Below are 7,891 nucleotides of genomic sequence, written 5' to 3'. Positions count from 1 at the left end.
AGTTTAAGGAGCTCAAGCGCAGAAGTTGCCAGCCTCTGCAGCAGGAGATTTCCCAATAACAGACACCCCACAGAGCTGAGATCATTGTTGTTGTTGGCCAGAGCCTGTGTTTACAGCACTTACTCAACAGTGTGCCCCACAGGGTTAATGCCAGAGAAACACAACATTTTTGACCAGAAATGTGCTTGCTCATGACAGCTCAGAGACTTCTAGATGAGGACTAAGTGAGATCAACCACTAGAAAGTGAAATGGAAAGCCCTGTACTGGTTTGTCTGAAGTCCCTTGGCCAACTTGGTGTGAGAGAGGCTGTCCATTCTCCCAGGGCTATCTAGCTTCCTTATAATTGAAGGATAAATCTCAAGTATATGAATAACTGCCCCTCAGGATCTGATGGTTGGAACCATTAGTATTTCAAAGTGTAATTTTAAAAAATGGTGGCATTAACTAACCAGAGATATAAAGTCAGATTGAAAAAATACCTGGAAGATTAGACACATACACCTATGAGTTTAGTTTCAAAACTAGCTTAATTTGCAAAGTCTTATCCTGTATGACTGAATCCAGGAAGAAAGAGATGAGAAGAACTTTTCTATTTCACCAACTTCAATCCCACTTTTCATTTTCTGAGTTCTTGATGCTTTTCAGTATTTCAGGCATATTTTTGAGACTTATTAAGACACCCCAAAATCTGGTTTATACCCCACCTCCATATGTCATGCCAGAAAAGATATCTTCTCTAAGTAAAGTTTTCCATTTGTATTTTCAATTGTGAAGCTTAAACTGATAAACACTGCACCCTGAGGCCATTTGACTTAACAGCATTCACTACAGACTCCACAGTCACAGTTCACATATCCACTCAACCACATATCCCAAATACCTTGGGAATTTTCCTAGTTCCCCTGGAACTCATCTTCCCTGCCAGCCCTTTTGAGTAGCCTCCTGCTCTTTCTGTATAGCACACAAATATTAATTGCCACTAATCTAATGGGCCTATTCCTGCACAGACTCACATACTGCTCTCAGTGGAAGATGTGTTTTTGCTTCCCCACCACTACCTCGACCAAGGTTGAGCTTTACTAGCAATGAATTAATTTCACAACTGTAAAGGTCCTATTGTTCTTCATTGTAACTTTTTTAAACAACTGCATCCAGCATTCAAGTTCACCCCTTGCATCAGCCATGAGAAGCAGGTTTCTCCTTCAGCTCTCTAGCAGTGCAATACAGGTAGTTAATTTTTTTTTCCTGATTGTTTTTTGCTTTTTCCTGCCACATCCAAGGTCACATTTTGGCTTACTGTCTTTTCTGCTGAGGTTTGAAATACAAAGCAGTGTTCTATTACAAAATCTCAATAGTACATTTGCAGTTTTTGGAGTGGAAAATTGGAGTTTAGAGTGATTGAGGAAAGTAGGATTTATGAACAAATTTTTTTTGCTGACTTGTCCTTTTCCTGCTTTTTAAAATCTTTCAAATTTAGTAGAAAACAAAACAGCTGTTCTAACTGGGTGTTCATTTCAGCTTTTTAATCTCAAGGTACCCTTGCTATTATTCTGAGGAGGGTATGGATGGGATTACGACTACTGGCAATTAAACCTTGCTGGGTTTTTTTTAAGTGGTCTATCCCTTTACTGACTGTAGAGGGAAATGTCTTGAATAAGAAAACAAGGTTTGAAAGAATTTCCTGAAAAGAGAGGGATGGGCAGAACTGCAGGGATGCATTTTTCTGCATGAAACAAAAATCTCAACAGTGTACTCTTGTGCAGCAGCCTCAGCCTCAGTGGCCCAGCTGGGCTCTGGACTAGGGGAGATTTCACATTGTCCCAAATCTCAGGGTTTTGCAATGCGCAGGCTGAGGCAAGAGGAATGAGGAGGGGGAATCAAAGTGGGCAGGGCAGGGAATTGCGAAGGGAGGGGATGCTGAACAAGTGGAGTGGCAAGCAGGTGATGTGGAAGGAAACTGGTGTAGCCATGTAGATTCCTCTTGTTTGAAGTGGTTTAAGCCTTGTTCAGTGTGGAAGGAAGGTGATGGAATAAATCCTTCCACAAGTGCAGATATCCTAAGGGAGCATTTCAAACAGCAGTCTGCAGTGCACAAGAAATAACTGCATTTAAACACAGCTCACTTAGCAGGAGGATGGGAATCAAATACTCTTAAGGCTTCAAAATTAAACAGAGAAATCATTAACAGAAAAGTCATCTTACAACTTAGAACTACTCGCTGACTGATAATGAGTCAAAATATGAAGGCTTTTCTTAATGCTGGTAGTTAAATGCCTTCCTCGGAGCATGTTAAAGGAGAAAGAGACATTGGGAGGAGGCTGGAAGGAATTTGAGAGGGCTGGGTATATGTTACAGCAGCAGACAGAATGGCTAGGGTCAAACAACACAGGAGAACAGTGCAGATATGGACCACTATTTCCCTTCTCAGTACCTTTGGTGTCTCCTGTAGGGTGTTATAAAAAGTGTGACTTTACAGTTATTTCGGAAATTAAGGATAATTCACTAAGGATAATTTTTCTGGGATTGAGCAAGTCAGTCATCCCTAACATTTCTTAGCCTATGTCTCTGAAGCACTCAGCACCATGTGAGGGTGGCTTCAGGTTTGTATCTCATTCCAGCTGAGTTGTTGTGTGAGGAGCAGGGCCAGTCCCCTTGGATAGAAGAGCACACTGGTGCAATCCAGGTGTTCCTGGTTGTGGTGCTGCTGCAGCCCCAGCTCTGGGTTTGCAGCACAGTGCTCTGTGCCATGCAGGTACACTTCCATGTTCTCATCAGGCAGCAGCTCTGGCTTTAGGGACTGTGGTGCAAATTAATATTATCTACAGTCTCAGTAGAAAAAAATAGCTATATGTGGTATCTCTAAAGCTTGTGAGTGAGGGGTAATGATAACTCAAATTTTCACTGGTTTTCACCAGTTCTGGCCCATAAATACATTTAAGCAGAATCAGTAATCCTGTCTCCTGAACCAGAGAAGACTTTTGTATCTACCACTCAGACTTGGCACAGGTCTCTACCATGGGGTCTTCCCTATTTCTTGTTTGTTTCTGCTTCTGCTGCTGCTTAAATGACTTCCTGCCTGTATGACAATGACAAAAAGGTGGATGTCTTCTCATTTTCATGGGTTTTAAATTTATATCTTATTTCTCTCTCCAGTTCTTTATGCATTTGGATTGAATATATTTGGACAGACTCAAGATTTCTACACCTTCCAGACCCAAGACTCTTTCCCAGATGCCGGTAGACATTTCAGTCACGTGCTGTTTTCCACACAAGCTTCTTTTCTCCAATCAGTAGGTTCCAAGGAACCCCACAGAGAAGGAAAGACAACACCAAGAACCCCAAATGTTGCAGCTGTAGCACCTCTGTGTATGTTGCTGGAGAATTGCTGCCCATTCTGTAAGTCAACTTTGGAGTTGGAGCAGAAGTTCAGAAACAGCTTGCAATATCCTCCCAGGGCAACTACATGCTAAACACTACCAGTGAAACAGAGATTCTTATTTTCAGAAAAGAGCTGCAACAATTTATTTGTGCTGAGACTTCTTCTCCATGGGGTCTGGTCAAATAACCAGTGTGTGAAATACAACAGACACAGAACCTCAGAGAAGTCTTCTGTCTCTCTCTTATTAAAGAGAGAAGGAAAACACCCAAGAATCTTTTACTGTAGCAAAAGTTAAAAAGATCAACAGGAACCACTGCGGGTGGATGAAGCCTCTACATTTTAAGGACTTCTGACATAACTTTAAGTCCTCCAGGCTTTCAAACAATTGCAATAAAAGGAAGATTACTATGGTCACTAAAGAGTGAGATACTGTCCAAGATCATGTACTGCCAGTTGTTAATAAGGAGAAAGCCACAACAAAACACTTTCTGCTTCAAGGAAGGAGAGAGAAATAACCACATTTCCTTCCTTTTATTTTAGATTTTATAGAAGTGAGGGCAAAGCAACCCTTACTGTGAATCAAAGATCTCTGATTCTAATATGTACATCACAAGTAAAAAATACAGGAAAAGTCAAATCTTGAGAAAGCCAGTTAGGAAAAATACAATCTTACCTCTGCAAAAGGGAGAGATTCATATGAAAGTAGAACCATCACACTTTTTCATATTCCTTCCATGTAGTGTGAGTTGAGGGTTGATTTGTTTGCAGTATTTAAAGCTCCTTTTTAATGAGTTGTGTGAAATCTGGCAGACACATAACCTCTTTGAACTACAAAGCATTTCCTGCATTAATGAAGGAAGAAAGAAAGCCAAGAATTAATTTATTACACCACATTAATTACTGCATGAAATAAAAGTTCAAATAATCAGCAGAAACCACAAGGGTGAGGTAAAGTTGAGAGAGAAGATAAAATATGTACATTCTGCTTTGGTGATGGCCAAAATGGACCCATTACCACCAAACAAAAATATAAGAAATGCAGCTGGAGTTGGTCATTACAGAAGAAAGGAATTATATTGAGGCAACTTCTAGAAGTCTTTTCTTTTGGTAAAGAAATGCTCCAACCTTAGACAAAGGGAATCAAATAAAAATAAAGACAGATCAGCCATGGCTAGCAAGAGTGGATAGATATACAGAAGTGCACAACTGGCTTCCAGACAGGTATATCACACATGAAAAAGGCAGCTGCAGACTTGGAGGGAATTTTGCAATCAAGGGGGTGATTAAAGAATTAAAAACCAACCAACCGAAGAAAAAATCCTATGAAACTTTTTCCCCTGAAGCAAGACTCTCAAATGATATGTTGTAAAACTGTTGCACATGCACGGGCAGGAGGTGCGTGTGCTTAAATACAGAAGGTACATGACAGAGGGAAGTGGTGAAAATGTCATTTCTACAGGATGAAAAGTGAACACAAGCATTTGTTTGTCTGTGCATGCACAGGTGGAGTTGAGGCCCTTCACTTGCAGTGGAATACCTCCTAGAGCCAGAGCAGCAGGGAATGGCATCCTGCACATCCAAGCATCCCAGCGTTCAGCAGATCTAAAGATCTCCACTCAGACAAGAGATAGCAACAGTCTTGCCCACAGCCCAACATCCTCAGCCTTGCATCCTGCTGCCACAGCTCTGAGACCAGAGGGCATTGCATGGTCTGTGCCTCAGATATGATCTACTACATACAGTGGTAGTGGCAAGCCTTGGTAGTTGAGCCCTGTCCTGGCTGATGACCAGGAAGAGCTCACTCAGTGCTACTTTTCACATTTTCATTTAAAGGTTTTCTGGGAAAAAGCCATAATACTGAGTCTGGGCCATGAAAATGCAGACTATATACTTGCAGAATTTAGCTAGCAAAGAGGAATTTCACAAAATCCAGTGCTACAATAGCGATTGCCTTCTTTAGTTTCCTGTAAGATGGTCTGTCAGTCTTCACTGGAAGCACAAGAATATCTGCCTTCTTTCTTGCATTTCTGTGGTTCTAGGTTTCCTCAAAAGAAATATGGTTTTACATTCAGAGATGCGGGTGACGAAGATCATTCATTAAGATGTGAACCCACAGAACATAAAGCAGAGCTACAGAAGCTCAGATGTCCTGCAATACTCCTAACATTGCCCTCTGTGTGAACAGCCAACATTAGATAGTCACACTGGGGAGAAGGTCTTTGGTACTTGTTTCTGGATATCCCACAAGACCACATGGAATACAAATCTCTCACTGAGAAATAAAGGATGACATGAGACTGTTAACTGCAAAAGGAAGTGAATCAGCTAAATGCAAGACTGAGATACTCAGAGGGTAAGAACAGAGCACACTGAGAGCAGGTTTGCTCTGAAGGGGACCACATCGCCTGCTTGACCAGTGCAGGATACCTCAAAGATCACACAGAGAAAAATCCTGAGCTGCAGTGACAGCCTAAAGAACCCCAGCACCCTCAGCAGTGCTTGCCCAAGTGTGTGTGAGAACAGCATTTCCTGGAATTGCAGTGCTGCTCCCTTCCCTCACAGCTCTCCTTCTCCAAGCGCTGCAGGTTGTTTTGTGAACAGCCTCATTCACTGCAGGCTGCACTTGCCTAAGGCTGGACACTCACTTCTGCCCTTCTCCCTCCTCCCAGCCTGCTGCTAGTTCTGATGAGAGATTTTTCTCCCTATATTAGCCTGCTCTCTGCTTCCCTCTCTTCCTGAGCTGGACCTGTTTCCTCCTTCTAATTATTCATGCAGGAGAGCAGATGGCAGGGGGTGTGGATCTCTCACTCACTCGTACAGACATGAGGCTTTGTCACACAAAGGGGGAACAACACCAATTGCAGCAACGAGAGATTCCAGACCCTGGTTCCTAGTATCCCCCTACTCTCTGTTTTTCCTTCAAGCATGATGTATTTTGGGAAACATCATTCAGTCCTCAGTGTGTATTTATGTCAGTTACATCATATCACGCCTTTTCCTTCTCTCATTTTAAAATTTTAATTTAGCTGAGAAAACAATTCACAGAGCGACATTTCTCAAACGAATACAGATTTTTTTTTTTTTCCATCTCAAGAAATAGCTGCAGAACAGTAGTCACAAACATTTGGGATCCCCATTTTCAAGCCTGCAGTGGAAGCACTGGTAGCCCTGTGCGGATGTTCCATAATCAGAGCAGGTCCGTTGTGGTGGGGTAAGTGGGATACGGGCAGGATCTTTCTGACCTGAGGGGAGGACATTTGTACATCCAGCCTGCCTGCAAACTGTGCTAAGACACTCACCAGCCATCCCTACGATGAGGGCATTGCTGGGAGTGTTCCCAACAGGCAGATTGTACAAGCCATGCTGGTTTGTAGTCCAGCAGTATTTACTGTCATGGAATTAGGCCACTCCATGCCAGTTGGCCTCAGTACCCAGGGAAACTCCTAGACATGCACAATTTATTAAACTGGATGTAACTGTGCTACCTACACAGCTGACTCATGTGTGCTGGCCCAAGCGACCTTTTTATCAGTGTGCCAAATTGTTGCCACTGGAATTCAGCTGCAACTATCATTGATAAAGCTTCTGTTGCAGTTACCACCATGACCAAAATAAAATGATGATGAGAGCACACATATATTTTCCCAGCTCTTGTAGTCTGGCCAGCTCCAGCTGACAAACCACTACTAGGACCTAACAGCAAAGCAACTGTTGTTGTCTCATGGATAAAGAACAGCAATGCTTTACATGAAGTCTTTCAACCAAATTTTTGCCTAGTAGGGTCTGCAGCAATGATAAAGTGCAGTCACCTTTTGATTTATAGTGACATTCCATGGGCACCCCAAGAACAGGACAGAGAAGTCATTGGTAAAGGCCATTGGGGTCTGTGCTTTTTTAGCTGAAACAACAATGCTGTCTTTGACTCCTACACAAGTACTGCCAGACTTTCAGAGTTTTAGCTGTTTTTCAGAAAGCCTGAACTGCAATGACCTTGCAGAAAACTATATGCAACTGAAAACTGCTATTCAGAAAGAATGGAGAAGTCAACCAAGTCCAGATTTTAATCTGTAGTTTCAAAAGCTTCTCTCATGCTCTAAATTAATGTAACTACTGACTTTTAAATCAATGGAGCTGCAGTGGGAGAAAGCTTGTGAGAGAGAACCTGCCTGATGTTTATCACACTAAAGAAAAAACTCCATTTTGTATCAGGAGAATGAGCAGCAGGAGCCAAGGAGCTTCCATTCAGCAAATTTATGAGTTTATCAAGAGAAGCATCACAGAAAAAAAGCCACCAAAGAGGAAGGAGAGGAAAAAACCTTCATGTGACAAAGCACTATAACGTACTATCTTCAGACATCAGAAAAAATGTAATTAAATTTCTTACTAATGCAAATGCCATCTTGCTTCCATTTGTCATCAGCAATGGTGGACTGTCAAGGTAACACAGACAAAGGAGATTTAAGGTATGGGTTTTCATTATATGTCTCACATACAAAAGCGTTGGCAGTTTG

This window comes from Sylvia atricapilla, chromosome 5 (genome assembly GCF_009819655.1).
Source record: "Sylvia atricapilla isolate bSylAtr1 chromosome 5, bSylAtr1.pri, whole genome shotgun sequence".
NCBI classification, from domain to species: Eukaryota; Metazoa; Chordata; class Aves; order Passeriformes; family Sylviidae; genus Sylvia; species Sylvia atricapilla.
This window is presented reverse-complemented; position numbering follows the sequence as displayed.